Below are 22054 nucleotides of genomic sequence, written 5' to 3' on the forward strand. Positions count from 1 at the left end.
GATCAGAGCCAAAATTTATACAAGTTCTGTTCCCCTTCCCCCAAGGATGTTTGTGGCCAAATTTGGTTACAATTCATGTAGAGCTCTAGGACAAGTAGAGATTTAAAGGATTTACCTCTATTTCCCCTATTGGGCCCCGCCCCTCCTGCCCCCGGGGGGTCAGAGCCAAAATTTATACAAGGTCTGTTCCCCCTCCCCCAAGGATGTTTGTGGCCAAATTTGGTTACATTCCATTCAGAACTCTATGACTAGTAGCGATTTAAAGGATTTACCTCTATTTCCCCTATTGGGCCCCGCCCCTCCTGCCCCCGGGGGACCAGAGCCAAAATTTATACAAGTTCTGTTCCCCTTCCCCCAAGGATGTTTGTGGCCAAATTTGGTTACATTCCATTCAGAACTCTATGACTAGTAGCGATTTTAAAGGATATTACCTCTATTTCCCCTATTGGGCCCCGCCCCTCCTGCCCCCGGGGGACCAGAGTCAAAAATTTACACAAGTTCTGTTCCCCTTCCCCCAAGGATGTTTGTGGCCGAATTTGGTTACAATTCATGTAGAACTCTATTACAAGTAGCGATATAAAGGATTTACCTCTATTTCCCCTATTGGGCCCCGCCCCTCCTGCCCCCGGGAGACCAGAGCCAAAATTTATACAAGTTCTGTTCCCCTTCCCCCAAGGATGTTTGTGGCCAAATTTGGTTACATTCCATTCAGAACTCTATGACAAGTAGTGATTTAAAGGATTTACCTCTATTACCCCTATTGGACCCTGTCCCTCCTGCCCTGGGGGACCAGAGCCAAAATTTATGCAAGTTCTGTTTCCCCTCCCCCAAGGATGTTTGTGGTCAAATTTGGTTACAATCCATGCAGAACTCCAGGACAAGTAGCGATTTATAGGATTTACCTCTATTTCCCCTATTGGGCCCCGCCCCTCCTGCCCCGGGGGGACAGAGCCAAAATTTATACAAGTTCTGTTCCCCCTCCCCCAAGGATGTTTGTGGCCAAATTTGGTTACAATCCATGCAGAACTCTATGACTAGTAGCGATTTAAAGGAAATGTTGACGGACGGACGGACGGACGGACGACGGACGGACGGACGGACGGACGACGGACGCCGCGCCATGACATAAGCTCACCGGCCCTTCGGGCCAGGTGAGCTAATAAATGTTTCGAAAAGCAACAAATATTGTGATTGGAAAAAAAGCCCAACAAATATACCTACCCTCAATTTGTATGCATGTTTTTATAATTACTTTTTAATTGTTTTTATACTAAATTCTACTATTTGATTGGTAGGTTCTTTTTCTTCGTACTATTTTGAAGAAAATTCGAGAATGGCGTGAAAACTCGACGTTATCATGACGTCACAATAGAGACGTCGACGTTGCGTATTGATTTAGAAAAAACCCATTGGAAAATCAATGGAATCGTAAGTATAAAATATGTCATCAGGTAGTCCACCTTCAGTCCGTGGTCTCCCGTCCACCTTTCAGTCCGTGGTCTTCCGTCCACCCTTGAGTCAGTGGTCTCCCGTCCACACATGATTCCGTGGTCTCCCGTCCACACATGATTCCGTGGTCTCCCGTCCATCCTTCAGTCCGTGGTCTCCCGTCCACCTTTCAGTCCGTGGTCTTCCGTCCACCCTTGAGTCAGTGGTCTCCCGTCCATACATGATTCCGTGGTCTCCCGTCCACACATGATTCCGTGGTCTCCCGTCCATCCTTCAGTCCGTGGTCTCCCGTCCACCATTAAGTCCGTGTTCTTCCGTCCATCCTTCAGTCCGTGGTCTCCCGTCTACACATGAGTCCGTGGTCTTCCGTCCACCATTATGTCCGTGATCTCCCGTCCACCCTTCAGTCCATGGTCTCCCGTCCACCCTTGAGTTCGTGGTCTCCCGTCCATCCTTCAGTCCGTGGTCTCCGTCCATCCTTCAGTCCTCGGTCTCCCGTCCACCATTAAGTCCGTGGTCTCCCGTCCACCCTTGAGTCCGTGGTCTCCCGTCCACCATTGAGTCCGTGGTCTCCCGTCCATCCTTCAGTCTGTGGTCTCCCGTCCATCCTTCAGTCCGTGGTCTCCCGTCCATCCTTCAGTCCGTGGTCTCCCGTCCATCCTTCAGTCCGTGGTCTCCCGTCCACCCTTCAGTCTGTGATCTCCCGTCCATCCTTCAGTCCTCGGTCTCCCGTCCACCATTAAGTCCGTGGTCTTCCGTCCACCATTATGTCTGTGGTCTCCCGTCCACCATTATGTCCGTGGTCTCCCGTCTATCCTTCAGTCCAGGGTCTCCCGTCCACCCTTGAGTCCGTGGTCTCCTGTCCACCCTTCAGTCCGTGGTATCCCGTCTATCCTTCAGTCCAGGGTCTCCTGTCCATCCTTCAGTCCAGGGTCTCCCGTCCACCTTTGAGTCCGTGGTCTCCAGTCTACCCTTCAGTCCAGGGTCTCCCGTCCACCCTTCAGTCCGTGGTCTCCTGTCCACCCTTCAGTCCGTGGTATCCCGTCTATCCTTCAGTCCAGGGTCTCCTGTCCATCCTTCAGTCCAGGGTCTCCCGTCCACCTTTGAGTCCGTGGTCTCCAGTCTACCCTTCAGTCCAGGGTCTCCCGTCCACCCTTCAGTCCAGGGTCTCCTGTCCACCCTTCAGTCCGTGGTCTCCTGTCCACCCTTCAGTCCGTGGTCCCCTGTCCACCCTTCAGTCCGTGGTCCCCTGTCCACCCTTCAGTCCGTGGTCTTCCGTCCACCATTATGTCTGTGGTCTCCCGTCCACCATTATGTCCGTGGTCTCCCGTCTATCCTTCAGTCCAGGGTCTCCCGTCCACCCTTGAGTCCGTGGTCCCCCTTCCACCTTTCAGTCCGTGGTATCCCGTCTATCCTTCAGTCCAGGGTCTCCTGTCCACCCTTCAGTCCGTGGTCTCCCCTCCACCTTTCAATCCGTGGTCTCCAGTCTACCCTTCAGTCCAGGGTCTCCCGTCCACCCTTCAGTCCGTGGTCTCCTGTCCACCCTTCAGTCCGCTCTAATAGGCAATATTGCATATTGCAATTTTGGAAGAATCGGACAAGAAGGCCGGTAGTTAGCCATCTTGAATTTTGATAGTAGGAGTTTGTTACTGCTTTTTCTTAAAACATTATAAAGCCATCTTTCTGAAATTTCAAATTTAGGGTTTATATTTGTCCCAAGACATTGTAATTATATTTTGAATATTAAAAGTAAACAATAAGACTGATTTGCAGCCATCTTGAATTTTGCCACTTTGTCAGAAAGTACTGAAAAGGTCTAGCTTCCTCAAATTTAACTTTTAGTGTCTTTTTTGTCAGAAGTTTTGCATATTTATTTGGGAACAAAGTCGCGTTTTTAGGCAATGCGTCATCAATCGACGTGTGCAGTCCACCGTGGATAATTTTTCCATTAAAAAATATGTTCAAATAAATGACCTTGACCTTCATTCGAAGCACAAGGGTCGAAAAGGTTTTTTTAAAACGACTTCTTGTCAATATGTAAGAGCCATAGAGATATTTCATTTCCTATGTAGCATGATAGAGGACGGGCTACCAAATGTGTTCAAATCAATGACCTTTACCTTCAGTTGAGGTCACAGTTCAACTATAGTCTCTCTGTGTTTTGTGTCAATAATAAGATTACCGTTAATACACATGGACCTCTTTTTCCAGGATATAATTTTTCGAACGAATACATTCCATTACTAACCAAACTTATCGTAGTGATATATCGTGCTCCGTTTACACCCGGAACCAGACGGCAACGTACATAGTATAGGCTAATTACATTGGTTACTGACGATGGTTCTGTTCTGAAGATACTGTGCGACAAGTATAATGTAAACATGGGTTGTGTGTCGGTTTTTGTTATAATTGTATAGTCTGATCAATACTTAGATTTTAATTTTTGAATGCTTAGTTGTGAGTTATCATATCTTTTTTTATACTTTTTTTTTCTCATTAAGCTAAACTTTGCCTGAAATCCTGACCTGGTCATGACCAAGTAGTGTTATTGTTTTCGATTTATCCTAAAGCCAGGATGGCCACCATTTTGAAAACGTATTTTGAACCTCTTCTCAAGCTTGCCTGGAATGATCCTGATATAACATAGACCCAGTGTTGCTATATTTACAGTACAATCTGAAATTAAAATAACCGCCATGGTGCCATCTTAATAGCACATCTAAAGGTGTTCTAATCACTAATGATTAAAATTGGTTTAATGTGAAAGAAGGCAGCTCAAGCAGTGCAGTTATTAAAATCCATGATTGATACCACATTCACTAAAATTACCACATTGAAAAAAACATTATGTCATAGGACTGCACTTCTTGTTTGAAGTATTTCTGGTCTAGATAAAACAATCTTCAAAACCATGCTGTAAATGTTTATCATAGATTACTATGCAACATCTAGAGCATGCTTTAACGAATTTAAATCTTCCACAATTACATATGGACACTCCAGTGGTTCAAATATAACTATAATCTGTAATTGTTTCTCAGATCCCTGTAGTCATTCCTTGCTATAATATTATTATAAGAGGTATACTTATATAATGGGCCTCACACGTTTTAGTTGGATGTACATAAAACATGTATAAGAAAATGTTTATAGGACATATTCTACAACATACCTTTATATTTACTAAATACATATGATATTTTGATAACTTTGCAATAAGAATTGCATATGGAATAATAATAAAAGTGAGAGATTATGTCATGTGGTTATGCATACTTGTATCAAGATTTAATGTTTGTTTCACATACTTTATCAAAACATTTGGTTTTGTGGTTTGTTTAGATTATTTAATAATTGTATTTATTCCAAGAAATGTTGGCCTTAAAGAAGCTTTGTATAACTTGTTGTTTCATTATCAATGTACACATCTAATTTGGTTAATTTCAAAACATTTGATTTTGAAGTTAGTTAAATTACCAAACAATTCAAGTTATTCCAAGAAGTGTTGGCCTTTAAAAAGCTTTGAAAATATTTTTGTTTTATAACCAATTTACAAAGCTACTTTGGTTTATTTCGGAATATTTTCTAGACCTACACTCCTATTGCCTTTCATAGAATAAGGTTGTTATTTTTTAAAGGATATGTAAAATACATGAACACTTTTGAGCATAGTTTATTATAATTGCATCTCGAATTAGCACATACTTTATTTAAACTATCAGTATGCAATGGCAGTTTCACGCTATACACATATCGTCCATGATTGACCCCCAGGGAAAACTTTAAAACATCTTGTCACATTCCTGTTAAGGTCCATGGGCCTCTTGTTGTTCAAAATACATATTGCAAGAGCTAAATCTTTCTTAACAAATGTAAATTGTAACATATACAGTCGCGAAAATATATTTACCTGCTGAACGACATACAATAAAAGTTGTGCAATGTATTTGATTTAACATTCTGTAGATCATTACATTATATCTTTAAGCTTGTAACTGTATGGATATAGAATATGGTGATTTTGAATCTGTGTAAAAATGCGTGCATGGTGTAATTTTGACAAAGTTAATGTAAATGTTTGAACTTTGACCCGATAGCGAACTTTTTTATTTGATCTAATAACGATATATTAGAAAAAAAGTAAGTCTTTAATACTATTTACATTCATCATGAACATTTTTCCTGTATCTCAATCATTTTTTTTATTTATAGCTAACATCTAAGGTGTCATAACCCGCGCATGCGCAAGCCGATAGTCCGTAATAGCAACTCATGAAGTGGGTAGGGGGTACAGGGTAGAGGGTACAGGGTAGAGGGTACAGGGTACAGGGTACAGGTAGGGGTAGAGGGTACAGGGTAGAGGGTAGAGGGTACAGGGTACAGGGTACAAGGTATGCAAGTATGACTCGGAATAAATTTACCGACTGCCATTGGTATGAAAGTAATTGAAAAATTTGCTTTTATATCAAGTAATAAGATTCCTTCATAATCTATTGTAATTCACTCGAACATCTAAGGCGTCATAACCCGCGCATGCGCAAGCCGATAGTCCGTAATAGCAACTCATGTAGTGGGTAGGGGGTACAGGGTAGAGGGTACAGGGTAGAGGGTAGAGGGTAGAGGGTACAGGGTAGAGGGTAGAGGGTACAGGGTACAGGGTAGAGGGTACAGGGTACAGGGTACAGGGTACAGGGTACAAGGTATGCAAGTATGACTCGGAATAAATTTACCGACTGCCATTGGTATGAAAGTAATTGAAAAATTGCTTTTATATCAAGTAATAAGATTTCTTCATAATCTATTGTAATTCACTCGAACATCTTAGGCGTCATAACCTGCGCATGCGCAAGCCGATAGTCCGTAATAGCAACTCATGTAGTGGGTAGGGGGTACAGGGTAGAGGGTACAGGGTACAGGGTAGAGGGTAGAGGGTACAGGGTACAGGGTACAGGGTACAAGGTATGCAAGTATGACTCGGAATAAATTTACCGACTGCCATTGGTATGAAAGTAATTGAAAAATTGCTTTTATATCAAGTAATAAGATTCCTTCATAATCTATTGTAATTCACTCGAACATCTAAGGCGTCATAACCCGCGCATGCGCAAGCCGATAGTCCGTAATAGCAACTCATGTAGTGGGTAGGGGGTACAGGGTAGAGGGTAGAGGGTAGAGGGTAGAGGGTACAGGGTACAGGGTACAGGGTAGAGGGTACAGGGTACAGGGTACAGGGTACAAGGTATGCAAGTATGACTCGGAATAAATTTACCGACTGCCATTGGTATGAAAGTAATTGAAAAATTGCTTTTATATCAAGTAATAAGATTCCTTCATAATCTATTGTAATTCACTCAAACATCTAAGGCGTCATAACCCGCGCATGCGCAAGCCGATAGTCCGTAATAGCAACTCATGTAGTGGGTAGGGGGTACAGGGTAGAGGGTACAGGGTACAGGGTACAGGGTAGAGGGTAGAGGGTACAGGGTAGAGGGTACAGGGTACAGGGTAGAGGGTACAGGGTACAGGGTACAGGGTACAGGGTACAAGGTATGCAAGTATGACTCGGAATAAATTTACCGACTGCCATTGGTATGAAAGTAATTGAAAAATTGCTTTTATATCAAGTAATAAGATTTCTTCATAATCTATTGTAATTCACTCGAACATCTAAGGCGTCATAACCCGCGCATGCGCAAGCCGATAGTCCGTAATAGCAACTCATGTAGTGGGTAGGGGGTACAGGGTAGAGGGTACAGGGTAGAGGGTACAGGGTACAGGGTACAGGGTACAGGGTACAGGGTACAGGGTACAGGGTACAAGGTATGCAAGTATGACTCGGAATAAATTTACCGACTGCCATTGGTATGAAAGTAATTGAAAAATTGCTTTTATATCAAGTAATAAGATTCCTTCATAATCTATTGTAATTCACTCGAACATCTAAGGCGTCATAACCCGCGCATGCGCAAGCCGATAGTCCGTAATAGCAACTCATGTAGTGGGTAGGGGGTACAGGGTAGAGGGTACAGGGTAGAGGGTAGAGGGTAGAGGGTAGAGGGTACAGGGTAGAGGGTACAGGGTACAGGGTAGAGGGTAGAGGGTACAGGGTACAGGGTACAGGGTACAAGGTATGCAAGTATGACTCGGAATAAATTTACCGACTGCCATTGGTATGAAAGTAATTGAAAAATTGCTTTTATATCAAGTAATAAGATTCCTTCATAATCTATTGTAATTCACTCGAACATCTAAGGCGTCATAACCCGCGCATGCGCAAGCCGATAGTCCGTAATAGCAACTCATGTAGTGGGTAGGGGTAGGGTAGAGGGTACAGGGGTAGGTAGAGGGTAGAGGGTACAGGGTAGAGGGTACAGGGTACAGGGTACAGGGTACAGGTACAAGGTATGCAAGTATGACTCGGAATAAATTTACCGACTGCCATTGGTATGAAAGTAATTGAAAAATTGCTTTTATATCAAGTAATAAGATTCCTTCATAATCTATTGTAATTCACTCGAACATCTAAGGCGTCATAACCCGCGCATGCGCAAGCCGATAGTCCGTAATAGCAACTCATGTAGTGGGTAGGGGGTACAGGGTAGAGGGTACAGGGTAGAGGGTAAGGGTAGAGGGTAGAGGGTACAGGGTAGAGGGTACAGGGTACAGGGTACAGGTAGAAGGTACAGGGTACAGGGTACAGGGTACAGGGTACAGGGTACAAGGTATGCAAGTATGACTCGGAATAAATTTACCGACTGCCATTGGTATGAAAGTAATTGAAAAATTGCTTTTATATCAAGTAATAAGATTTCTTCATAATCTATTGTAATTCACTCGAACATCTAAGGTGTCATAACCCGCGCATGCGCAAGCCGATAGTCCGTAATAGCAACTCATGTAGTGGGTAGGGGGTACAGGGTAGAGGGTACAGGGTAGAGGGTACAGGGTACAGGGTACAGGGTACAGGGTACAGGGTACAGGGTACAAGGTATATGCAAGTATGACTCGGAATAAATTTACCGACTGCCATTGGTATGAAAGTAATTGAAAAATTGCTTTTATATCAAGTAATAAGATTCCTTCATAATCTATTGTAATTCACTCGAACATCTAAGGCGTCATAACCCGCGCATGCGCAAGCCGATAGTCCGTAATAGCAACTCATGTAGTGGGTAGGGGGTACAGGGTAGAGGGTAGAGGGTACAGGGTACAGGGTACAGGGTACAGGGTACAGGGTAGAGGGTACAGGGTACAGGGTACAGGGTACAGGGTAGAGGGTACAGGGTACAGGGTACAGGGTACTAGAATCAGTTACATGCCTATTATACCTGTACCTGCAGTTACCGTGATTTTTTTCATGCAACTTAGTAGAATTTTACGATGCATACGCAGTAGAAAGATATAATCTAAAAAAGATTGTATTGTACAATTTCTCAATGCATAATATAACTTTGATATTCCATGGTATAAAATGAAAACTGTCGTTTTCTCTGTATCAATGTAACACGAGCGTGTGCTTCATCTCGGCGAAATCTAGCTCATTCCTCTCAGGGGGTGTCTTCAACGACGTTCGATCATATCAGAAAAAAATCAATAAAATAACAAAGATTATCGTATACCAGGTATATTAAAGAACAACAAAAAACTTTGTGATTTGTTATCAATGTGTTATTATCCTTTTTTCACTTTTCTTCATGCTGAAACAACAGCTACATGCACATTACATTTACAATTTTTTTTATTTTTCCTATAAGGAAATACTCTATCATACAACAATGTTATCTGCTTCTTATAAAAAAAATCACTGTATATAAAAAAGCAGAAATCTGGTTTAGTGTTAACGTGCAGATCTTCTGATCTTTCGATTCTCACCACCGGCGGCAATTTTTTTTCAATTTTTTTTTTTAATATATCATGCAAACATGCCTATTCAAACTATTCACAATATCTGGCGAGGGCTACATGTACATGTAGCTCTATTACTACAGAATAAATAATTATATATCTGAGGATTTACATCGGATATATACATGGTCAGTATCTTACAGTAGCTAGGCCAAGGACGTGTCCTTGAATAGGCCTGTTAGTTTTATTTTGGTGTTGACACGGAAAGACGAGATGACTCCTGTCTCCTGGACATTAAAACAAATCATTTATTTCATCTAGGCAAATAATAATTTGAAAATTCCATATACCGCCTGCAAGGAGACGTCCTAGGCCTATCTCTACCCACAATACACTTGATCGTGGTCTTATACATATGTATTATGTAACTTTTCATCGATAATTTGATCCAGATATATCTGTCTTCGACAGTTGTATTTAGAATTATGAATATGTGGAAGGAACGTATGTACAAGATAAAAACAACCCATCTCAACTGCTATTCCGGGACCCTTAAATGTAATATTGGTCACCTCAGCCCAAGCACAGGGGCACGCAAATTATTCATTATGTAAAATAATTCCTATGTACGTCATGTCCACATGACTGAAAATTATATATTATGTAAATATCGGTTAGCTTGTAATAATAATAATAATAAACTTACAGCTACTTTTTATCAAAATATGCCTATTCTTTCAATTGAGAATTATAAATTGTTATAATATTGTTTTTTCCCCTCAAAATGAAGATAATGTATTCACATTGTTTTTTATCTTGTTTTAATTTTATTCATATTTTTGAGATGGAGAGGGGTTTATTAATTATGTACTATATAGTTAAATTTATACTACATGTACATGTGTACATGTACATGTATATATGTGTATTCCAAACATGCTTCGAGACAATACCCCTTGGGCTCCTTAATTTATACCCCAGCCCCACCCCAAACCTACCTAGCTATATTGTATGTGTATTTCGCCACTCTGACACTTGAATGAATTGTTGAATGACATGAATTGTTTTACCTGAAATTTAACTAACATGCCGGCTCAGTTATACATACGACCATCATACATACTAGTCCAAGAAAAGGATGTGATTACGTGAATGAACGTGTAAAATCAGATATTTAGATAATATATTGTATAAATTTCTGGTAAAACATATAATCTAGCTAGAACAAATGTAGCTTCATGAACACTGTATCTAAAAATACAAGTTATTTAATTGACAATTTTAATTGTCCATGCACACTGTTGGGATTACTTTAATCTCATCCCCCATATTACAATTCAATGTTAGTAATTGTAAGGTTCCATATGGTATCCGGAAAATTCATTCATTTATTTATTTCAAAATGAATATAAGTTATACCACAAATTTGAATATACTTGTATTTGTAAGGTTATACTGAAACATGTGTGTATCAAGTACAGGCACTGTAAAACTGAAGTGCATTACGTAGTGCACTAGAGTTAACATTGTAGTGCACTAGAGTTAACATTGTAGTGCACTAGAGTTAACACTGTAGTGAACTGGAGTTCACATCGTAGTGCACTCTAGTGACTACAATGTTTAGTCTAGTGCACTACGTTGTTCACTACATGTGCACTACAAAGTGCACTAGATACCAAGTTTAGTTTGCTCCTAACTGTATGTCTGAACGAATGTGGGTGTATGGAAACCTTTGAATGTATATAATAATTTAAGTAAACTCTTTGGTATATGTGTTAGGGTGTGTGATTGTGTGAACCCCAATTTGACCCCCGGTGACCTTGACAATATGTCAAGGTCATTAAGTTTCACAACTTTTGTAGCCCTTCATCCCAGCATGCTACAGGCCATATATGAGTACCCTGGACCTTTTGGTTAGTTAAAAGAAGTCGTTCAAAGATTTTAGCCTATTTGACCCCCGGTGACCTTGAAAGTAGGTCAAGGTCATTTATTTTCACAACTTTGATAGCCCTTCATCCCAGTATGCTACAGGCCAAATATGAGTACTTTGGGCCTTATGGTTATTGAGAAGAAGTTGTTTGAATGAAAAGTTTATGCACGGCGCACGGCGGACAGCGGACGACGACGGATGGTGCATGATGACTATAGGTCATCCTGACCCTTTGGGTCAGATGTCATGAAAAATAATAATAAGGTATTGATTATAACGAGAACCATTACAGATAACACACCCCCCCCCCCCCCCCCCCCCCCCAGAAAGGCATGTTGTTCAGCATTCCCTTAGTCCTAGTCCCTATGTATCAATTTTCAACAAAATATATTCTATATTGCAATTTTTTTTTATTCTGAAATAATATAAAGCTCAAACATTTCAATGATGGTAAAAGTGTAAAGTAAGTAACTTGTGTTACTGAAAGATAATATATACTAATGAATCTGATCCTGTTTTTGAGAAATTAAAATTACCATGCGTTGGAGGTGAAGAATCTTTAATTCTCCTTTTGTATATATTAGTATGTTTGCTTGTTGTTTTTGTATCTTTAACAGCTTCCAGGTACTTAAGGATTATTCTCAGTATACGTATCTTTTGGGCTTATGAAGTCATAGACAAACAAGAGGCCCAAAGTGTCTGTATCACTCACCTGGTTTAATTTCTAAGGCCAAGTAATGTTCTGAATACAGGATCATTGTTTCTTTTCTGAAGGAATTCAAAGATTTACCTCTAATTTCCCAAAGGGCCCCACTCTTTCTCCTCAAAACAACATTGGTAAAGTACAATTTACCGTCGATTAATCCCAACATCAGGTGATTATTACGATATCATTTGATGTGAGTTTCGTGACGTCATAATCACCAGAAGGTAGGACTAATCGATGGTAAATTGTACTTAACCCACCTCATTTTGGGATCTTGAAACCCCTGTATTGGAAGAACTCTAGGTACCAAGAGAAGCAATATATGAAATTTCTGCGAGAAACTTTCAGTACTTTTTCCAGAAATATTAACAACAAACTTCAATTGTCAAAATCCATGATACCTACTGTTGGACATCTTGTAGAAAGATCAGTCCAAAACGCAATATGCACATCTAGGATACTACACATGAAATTTGAAACTTTAGTACTTTCAGACAAATAGCGGAAACCTTCTTAAAATATTGTAATCCAAAATGACACCTTATCAGCCATCTTGTTGACTAATCTGTGCCAAAATGCAATATACACAAGTAGGGCCCAAAGGAAGCCTACATATGAAATTTGAGACAGATCCTTTCAATACTTTCTGAGAAGTAGCAATAACAAATTTCTAAGTTGGCTGCCTCTTGTTGACTTACTGGTTCCAAAATGCAATATGCAGAACATGGGTGATGTGGGAAGTTACTTATCCCAAATGTGAGAATAATGATTAGACTTTATTACCTGATCACATAATTTCTTAAAAGCTGTTCTTCAGATCCCTCAAAGAGTCTGGTTTGTCATTTCTGGAGATCCAAGCAAAAAGTTTAGAAAATATCAGCAGTGTTGACATGTGATATAATATGGGGGTATCTGGGAGACTTCCTCGTTGTCTTCAAAGAGGCTGACTGAAATAACAAGGAAAAAATACACATTGTGCAATAAGGTTTTTGAATTGCATTGTCAAACTCAAAATTATAAATAACCCTTTTCATATTAGTCACAAAATAAAAAGAGAACCATGGGCCTTAACATTCAAATCAGGTTTGATACAGAAAGTCACATAGATATGCTTAGACTATTTGGCTCCATGCACCAATCAGCCTCATTTGATGTCATTGAAGACTAATATGAGCGCAATAACGTTTTGTAAAATAATAAAGAGAAAAATGAAAAATTTTATTATCTAGAGAACCACTATAACTGGTTGCATTGACTTGACTTCTCACACTATGAAGAGTACTTTCCATCACATCTGTGAGTTGAGGTGATTCTTGTTATTTAAGTCATTTTGTCATTTTTAGCTCACCTGGCCCGAAGGGCTGGTGAGCTTATGTCATGGCAAGGCGTCCGTCGGCGTCCGTCTGTCCGTCAACATTTCCTTTAAATCGCTACTTGTCCTAGAGTTCTGCATGGATTGTAACCAAATTTGGCCACAAACATCCTTGGGCGAAGGGGAACAGAACTTGTATAAATTTTGGCTCTGACCCCCGGGGGCAGGAGGGGCGGGGCCCAATAGGGGAAATAGAGGTAAATCCTATAAATCGCTACTTGTCCTAGAGTTCTGCATTGATTGTAACCAAATTTGGCCACAAACATCCATGGGGGAAGGGGAACAGAACTTGTATAAATTTTGGCTCTGGTCCCCCGGGGGCAGGAGGGGCGGGGCCCAATAGGGGAAATAGAGGTAAATCCTTTAAATCGCTACTTGTCCTAGAGTTCTACATGGAATGTAACCAATTTTGGCCACAAACATCCTTGGGGAAAGGGGAACAGAACTTGTATAAATTTTGGCTCTGGTCCCCCGGGGGCAGGAGGGACAGGGTCCAATAGGGGTAATAGAGGTAAATCCTTTAAATCACTAATGTCATAGAGTTCTGAATGGAATGTAACCAAATTTGGCCACAAACATCCTTGGGGGAAGGGGAACAGAACTTGTATAAATTTTGGCTCTGACCCCCGGGGGCAGTAGGGGCGGGGCCCAATAGGGGAAATAAGAGGTAAATCCTTTAAATCGCTACTTGTCCTAGAGTTTTACATGGAATGTAACCAAATTTGGCCACAAACATCCTTGGGGGAAGGGGAACAGAACTTGTATAAATTTTGGCTCTGGTCCCCGGGGCAGAGGGCGGGGCCAATAGGGGAAATAGAGTAACTTTAAATCGCTATTGTCTAGATTTGCATGAATAACATTGGCCACAACATCTGGGAAAGGGAACAATTGATAATTTTGGCTCTGGTCACCCGGGGGCAGGAGGGCAGGGTCCAATAGGGGAAATAGAGGTAAATCCTTTAAATCGCTACTAGTCATAGAGTTCTGAATGGAATGTAACCAAATTTGGCCACAAACATCCTTGGGGGAAGGGGAACAGAACTTGTATAAATTTTGGCTCTGGACCCCCGGGGGCAGTAGGGGCGGGGCCCAATAGGGGAAATAGAGGTAAATCCTTTAAATCGCTACTTGTCCTAGAGTTCTGCATGGAATGTAACCAAATTTGGCCACAAACATCCTTGGGGGAAGGGGAACAGAACTTGTATAAATTTTGGCTCTGGTCCCCCGGGGGCAGGAGGGGCGGGGCCCAATAGGGGAAATAGAGGTAAATCCTTTAAATCGCTACTAGTCATAGAGTTCTGAATGGAATGTAACCAAATTTGGCCACAAACATCCTTGGGGGAAGGGGAACAGAACTTGTATAAATTTTGGCTCTGGTCACCCGGGGGCAGGAGGGGCGGGGCCCAATAGGGATAATAGAGGTAAATCCTTTAAATCACTACTAGTCATAGAGTTCTGAATGGAATGTAACCAAATTTGGCCACAAACATCCTTGGGGGAAGGGGAACAGAACTTGTATAAATTTTGGCTATGGTCCCCCGGGGGCAGGAGGGGCGGGGCCCAATAGGGAAAATAGAGGTAAATCCTTTAAATCACTACTAGTCATAGAGTTCTACATGAATTGTAACCAAATTTGGCCACAAACATCCTTGGGGGAAGGGGAACAGAACTTGTATAAATTTTGGCTCTGACCCCCCGGGGGCAGGAGGGGCGGGGCCCAATAGGGGAAATAGAGGTAAATCCTTTAAATAGCTACTAGTCATAGAGTTCTGCATAGATTGTAACCAAATTTGGCCACAAACATCCTTGGGGGAAGGGGAACAGAACTTGTATAAATTTTGGCTCTGACCCTCTGGGGGCAGGAGGGGTGGGGCCCAATAGGGGATTTAGAGGTTAATAAATTCCTTCAGAAAAGAAACAATGAACCTGTGTTCAGAACACTACTTGGCATTACAAACCAGGTGAGCGATACAGGCCCTCTGGGCCTCTTGTTTGTTCGCCCATTAATCCCCTGGGGTTATTTTGGTCCAGTTTGACTATATGTTAAATTTCATTTTACCATGTTCGACATATTTCCTATGGAAATTGAACAAATCATGCATATTGATATGCTTTCCCTATTATAATAAATAATATCCACAGAGAATAAAATATGAGAGATCCCAGGACCATAAAATCCACATTTTTAGGTCATCTGACCCAAAGGGTCAGGATGACCTATAGTCATCATGCACCGTCCGTCGTCGTCCGCCGTGCGCCGTGCGCCGTGCGTAAACTTTTCATTCAAACAACTTCTTCTCAATAACCGTAAGGCCCACAGTACTCATATTTGGCCTGTAGCATACTTGGATGAAGGGCTATCAAAGTTGTGAAAATAAATGACCTTGGCCTGCTTTCAAGGTCACAGGGGTCAAATAGGCTAAAATCTTTGAACAACTTCTTCTAACTAACTGAAAGGTCCAGGGTACTCATATTTGGCCTGTAGCATGCTGGGATAAAGGGCTACCAAAGTTGTGAAAATAAATGACCTTGATCTACTTTCAAGGTCACAGGGGTCAAATAGGCTAAGATCTTTCAACGACTTCTTCTAACTAACCAAAAGGTCCAGGATACTCATATTTAGCCTGTAGCATGCTGGGATGAAGGGCTACAAAAGTTGTGAAAATTAATGACCTTGACGTATTGTCAAGGTCACCAGGGGTCAAATAGGCTAAAATCTTTGAACGTATTCTTCTAACTAACCGAAAGGTCCAGGGTACTCATATTTGGCCTGTAGCATGCTGGTATGAAGGGCTACCAAAGTTGTGAAAATAAATGACCTTGACCTACTTTCAAGGTCACAGGGGTCAAATAGGCTAAAATCTTTGAACGACTTCTTCTAACTAACCAAAAGGTCCAGGGTACTCATATTTAGCCAGTAGCATGCTGGGATGAAGGGCTACAAAATTTGTGAAAATTAATGACCTTGACGTATTGTCAAGGTCACGGGGGGTCAAATAGGCTAAAATCTTTGAACGACTTCTTTTAACTAACCAAAAGGTCCAGGGTACTCATATTTGGACTGTAGCATGCTGGGATGAAGGGCTACAAAAGTTGTGTGAAACTTAATGATCTTGAAATATTGTCAAGGTTACCGGGGGTCAAATAGGCTAAAATCTTTGAACGACTTCTTTTAACTAACCGAAAGATCCAGGGTACTCATATTTGGCCTATAACATGCTGGGATGAAGGGCTACCAAAGTTGTGAAAATGAATGACCTTGACCTACTTTGAAGGTCACAGGGGTCAAATAGGCTAAAATCTTTGAACGATTTTTGTTAACTAACCCAAAAGTCCAGGGTACTCATATTTTGCTGGTGGCATGCTGGGATGAAGGGTTACCATAGTTATAAAAAATGAATGACCCTGACCTTCTTTCAAGGTCACAGGGGTCAATTAAGCTAAAATCTTTTAACTACACCTTTTAATTAGCCAAAAGGTCCAGGGTATTCATATTTAGTCAATAGCATGCTGAGATAAAGGGCTATCAAAGTTGTGGAAATGAATAACCTTGACCTACTTTCAAGGTTACGAGAGTCAAATATTCCAAAATCTTGAATTTTGAACTTCTTCTCAAGTTCTAGCAGTGTGATTAAGCTGAAACCTGCATGAAATGATCCTGACATGGTCCCGACCAAGTGTTGTTATATTTTTATGTCGATCCAAAATCCAAGATGGCTGCCACAGATGATCCAAGATGGCTGCCACAGATGCCATCTTGAAAACACATTTGAACTTCTTCTCAAGTTCTACCAGTGCAATTTAACTGAAACTTGAAACATGAAATGCGACTGATATGATCTTGTCAAAGTATTGTTATATCTCTGGTTGATCCCAGATTGGAGATGGCTACCATGACACCATATCTAATTATTTTCCTATACAGCTATTGCCAAGATAGTCAGATGACCGTTAAGGCCCTTGGGCCTCTTGTTTGTAAAGGACCTTAGCTTAATTAGACCAGTCAATTTTTTAAACAGTATTGAATTTCATCATATCTGTGAGTTCATAAGAAGAGTTTTGAAAGTTTATTCAATTTTATCCCCTTTGGCCCATCTCACAGCTCCATGGGGGTTTGAACCAACTACAGTAATTCAAAATATTGATTGGCTTTTTCTTTATAGAAGGTTTTAGTGAAGTTTAGTGATTTTGCCTCAGTACCTTTGGAGGAGAAGTCGAAACTGTAAATTGTTTACAGACACACAACGGACAACGGATGACCACAAACAAAAGTGATTGTCGACTCAGGCCTACCAATTGCAAGGGTTGCAATATCTTTGACCACTTGACAGATCCATGTTTGATTCTTTTTCTCCCATACTAAGTAGATAAAATATGAAATTTTCATGGCTTTCTAGCTTTTTCATTACGCCATTTTAAAACAAGAATGTCGTTTAGGTATCAAAATATATGACATCGACAATGCACATCGCATGCTTTGATGACGTCACGTAATTGTCTAGTTATCTTCTTCCAATCAACCATGGGATATCCTTGTGATTTATGCATGGGAGAAATATTTATTCATTATAGATGCAAAATCTCTTGACATTCATACTCCCATAATAGCCAACTGAATACAGTCCGATACTCATTCAATCCTGAAAGTTCACTAACTGTTTCAGATTTTGAATTCAAAGCATTCAAATGTGTCTTCAGTGGTGAATGAGCTAAAAGTCACTTAAGCATTGAACATCTAGCGCTTCATGTTGAATTTGCCTTTGGCCAGTTTCCATTCATATTGGCTATGAACGCAAACTGAAAGACGTTAAATGCTTATATTACATTTGGTTACAATTTATGATGAAATCCCAAGGAATTTTGCATCTTTAATGAAATAATCATTGGTTATTGTCATGGATGGAACAGCGATTTGAACTGCCGCCTTCCATGATCGCTGGCACGGCAATTGTGACGTCACAATGATAATGACGTCATGATTAGCGCTTGAAGTTCATTGTCTATATATGACTGCCAACTGCGTTTGGTAAGGTTACATAGTGGGACTGCAGTGAAAATGTAAATATATGGTAATGAACTTCACTTATCTGACTAAACACTGTACTGTATATTTATAAATGCTATACACAGTGATATGGACATATCCTAACTTTAATTTGCATTAAGAAGATCCTCCCCTCAGAGTCAGTAGCTTGACCAGTAACTAGCTTAGGCCTATAGAGCATAGTGTGCCTCAGCAGGAATCAAACCTGTGACCTCCGGCATGCGTACTGGTTGTTTCTCTACTGACTGAGCTAAAGGAAATTTCCTCCTAGTGAAAAGCTAAAAAGCAACTCTAACCTGTATCTCTACATGCCTATTTACATTTAAAACGTGTTACACTACTTAACAATTTCCCCTTTGAAATGTGTTCACCCTAAAACACACACCAATCCAGGTTATCTCTCTCTTCTTACATCCAATTTGAGTGTTCTACAGCACCCCATGTAACAATGCCAGTTGGGATCAAACCCTGAGCTTAACGGTGGTCTGCTACACTACTAGAACGAAATAGTAACCGGCTTAATATACGTTTTGGTCAGATACAAAATGGTGCCTATGTGCCCTAGTGGAGCACTGTCTGACAATCAATTGGGCAATTTCCTATACATTTTGTATAGATTTCCAATTATTTTATGTGTATATATATATGCACAATGTATTAATTTTGTACAAAACAAGCATATTGATCATGATTTAATGATATCTACATAACTGATTACAAGATGTCATGTTCACAATTTGTAGACTGTATGATTTTCCTTTATAACATGTGAACTAAATGATGTCTGGCTGTGAACTTGATATATGTACACTATAACTAAATCTACTACTAGCCTTGGGGACTTAAGAAAGAACCTGTATTGATATGTGTACATAGATGAACAATGAAATAACTGATGTGCCCTTCAGTCATGTTAAAATAAATTAATATAATAAATTAACATACCCTGCCTTCACTTTAATTTGTTCATGTGACGAAGATAGGCCAGAAACTATCCATCCATCGTCCAGAACTCCATGTGCATACATTGTTGTCTAAAAATATATTATTGCAGACAGTGGGTAAGTCCTGTAAGTAAAGAATTAAAAACAAGTGCTCATGTTCAATCCATATATAAAAGAATTCGAAGAAATAGAACTGCCTCCAACACATAGATTTTAAGTTTGATTAAATAAAAATAAATGGACAATTTAGTAAGGCTAACTCTGTTATAATAATTACAAGGTTCTACAAAGCAAAATTCAGTAAATCACGGATATAAGGAACTTCTATGGACCAATTAAATAATTCTGTTGTAGTTATAAGCACAGTTCGCTATTCTATTACAGACAACAATGAATTTGCTATAAGTGTGTTCATTACATGTTTTACTGTGTGACCAAACCTAATGTTGTACATTTTTTATTGACCTAATTTTAATTAATACTGTGAATATTCCAAAATGTATATCTATAGGTTTATTAATTAACCACTTTCATATTGGTAACAATACAAATATGCACAGCGAGGGCCCTAGGGGAACCTGCATGTGAAATTTGAGACAGATCCCTTGTTGACTTACTGGTTCCAAAATGCAATATGCAGAACATGGGTGATGTGGGAAGTTACTTATCCCAAATGTGAGAATAATGATTAGACTTTATTACCTGATCACATGATTTCTTAAAAGCTGTTCTTCAGATCCCTCAAAGAGTCTGGTTTGTCATTTCTGGAGATCCAAGCAAAAAGTTTAGAAATATCAGCAGTGTTGACATGTGATATAATATGGGTATCTGGGAGACTTCCTCGTTGTCTTCAAAGAGGCTGACTGAAATAACAAGGAAAAAATACACATTGTGCAATAAGGTTTTTGAATTTCATTGTCAAACTCAAAATTATAAATAACCCTTTTCATATTAGTAACAAAATAAAAAGAGAACCATGGGCCTTAACATACAAATCAGGTTTTTATTGACCTAATTTTAATTAATACTGTGAATATTCCAAAATGTATATCTATAGGTTTATTAATTAACCACTTTCATATTGGTAACAATACAAATATGCACAGCGAGGGCCCTAGGGGAACCTGCATGTGAAATTTGAGACAGATCCCTTCAGTACTTTTAAGAAATAGCGGTCACATACTTCAATTATCAAAATTCAAGATGACGGCCTATCGGCCATCTTGTTCATCGATCAGTCCCAAAATGCAATATGCACAACTAGGGCCTTAGGGGAACCTGCACATGAAATTTTAGACAGATCCCTTCAGTGCTTTCTGAGAAATAGTGGTAGCAAACTTCAACTACCGAAATTCAAGATGGCGGTCTGTCGGACATCTTGTTCACATATAGGTCCAAAAATGCAATATTCACAATGCAACTAGGGCCCTTGGAGAACCAACATATGAAATTTGAGACAGATTCCTTCAGTACTTTCTGAGAAATAGCAGTAACAAAACTTTAACTACCAAAATCCAAGATGGTGGCCAGTTGGCCATCTTGGTAACTGAACGTTCCCAAAATGTAATATGCACATCTAGGGCCATAGGGGAACCTACATGAAAATTTAGAGACATATCCCTTCAGTACTTTCTGAGAAATAGCGGTAACAAACTTTCACAATCAAAATCCAAGATGGTTGCCTGGCAGCCATCATGTTGACCGATCATTTCCAAAATGCATTATGCACAACGAGGGCCCTAGAGAAACATACATATGAAATTTGAGACAGATCCCTTCAGTACTTTCTGAGAAATAGCAGTAACAAGAATTGTTAACGGACGGACGAAAGGACGACGGACCACGGATCCCCGGACGAAAGGCAATTTGAATGATGATGGTGGGCTAAAAATGTAACAAATGGGACGCTAGGTTTAAAAGGAAACCAAAATGTAAGTTGTGGACGAAATTAATCTCACAAAAGGTCATCCATACATTTATTCTTTCTGTACTCATGGCACATGAATCTGTCACTGTAAACTTGCAAATGCTTTTCATCCCTTGAGATGCATTGGTGAATATGACAAATACCCTGATACAGATGCAGTGATCTTTTTAGCATTTATTCTTTCAGCAAGTGTTTATTTATATACTGTGTGTGTATTTGTATATATCCAGAGGCTTACACAATTAATAGTTGGGTGGCCATCGCTCTACTTGTCGCAGCGGAATTGCCAGGAAAAGTACTAAGCATCCTGTGCCAGAGTTACTTTGCCTGTGCACTGTAATAATGCTCCAGCGTACTCCACACTGTGCCAGCTTCTTCCTCGTTCCTTCACGCTTAGTTTCTATGACGGCGGCAATTCTGTCATCACAAGTGAAATGTGGACCTTTGACACTGAAAATATAAATATGAAACAGTTACCTATGTAATATAAGCTTTCGTTCTTGCTCTTCGATCAATTCCATTGGCTTTAACTGGAAATAAGAGAAAAACTAGCAACTACAGGCCTAAGCCTTTATGTAATAAACATTACCCTAAATAATCCAGTCTTATATATATGGATGATACAGACTTGATGTGAAATGTATAAGATACGCATAATTTGATATGCATAATTACATGATAAGAATTATTGGTGTAATCTAATCGATCATATTAAAGCCTTGAAATGACTGAGATTTATGCACATGTAAACTATACACACATAATATAGATTACAATATGATATATATCATAGCTAAATATAGATAATATATGTTTGTTTGTTTGTTTGAGTTT

At 40.0% G+C, this 22054-nt stretch overlaps 1 long non-coding RNA gene across 2 annotated transcripts in view; it reads right to left on the reverse strand.

Annotated features, from left to right (window-relative positions):
• The window catches only part of LOC138312425 (uncharacterized), a 34552-nt gene extending 12853 nt beyond the window's left edge, over positions 1–21699 (reverse strand). Inside the window, exons 1-4 of one of the 2 annotated variants that reach the window (XR_011206944.1) lie at positions 21459–21698; positions 19996–20156; positions 19295–19417; positions 12839–12880 (exon numbers count right to left, since the gene is read on the reverse strand). This is a non-coding gene — a long non-coding RNA (uncharacterized lncRNA). Of the gene's footprint in view, positions 1–12838; positions 12881–19294; positions 19418–19995; positions 20157–21458 lie in introns of those variants that run through there. The other variant, XR_011206945.1, reaches the window with a different exon arrangement.
• Positions 21700–22054: the final 355 nt, after the last annotated feature.

The sequence above is a fragment of the Argopecten irradians genome, unplaced genomic scaffold (genome assembly GCF_041381155.1).
Source record: "Argopecten irradians isolate NY unplaced genomic scaffold, Ai_NY scaffold_0315, whole genome shotgun sequence".
NCBI classification, from domain to species: Eukaryota; Metazoa; Mollusca; class Bivalvia; order Pectinida; family Pectinidae; genus Argopecten; species Argopecten irradians.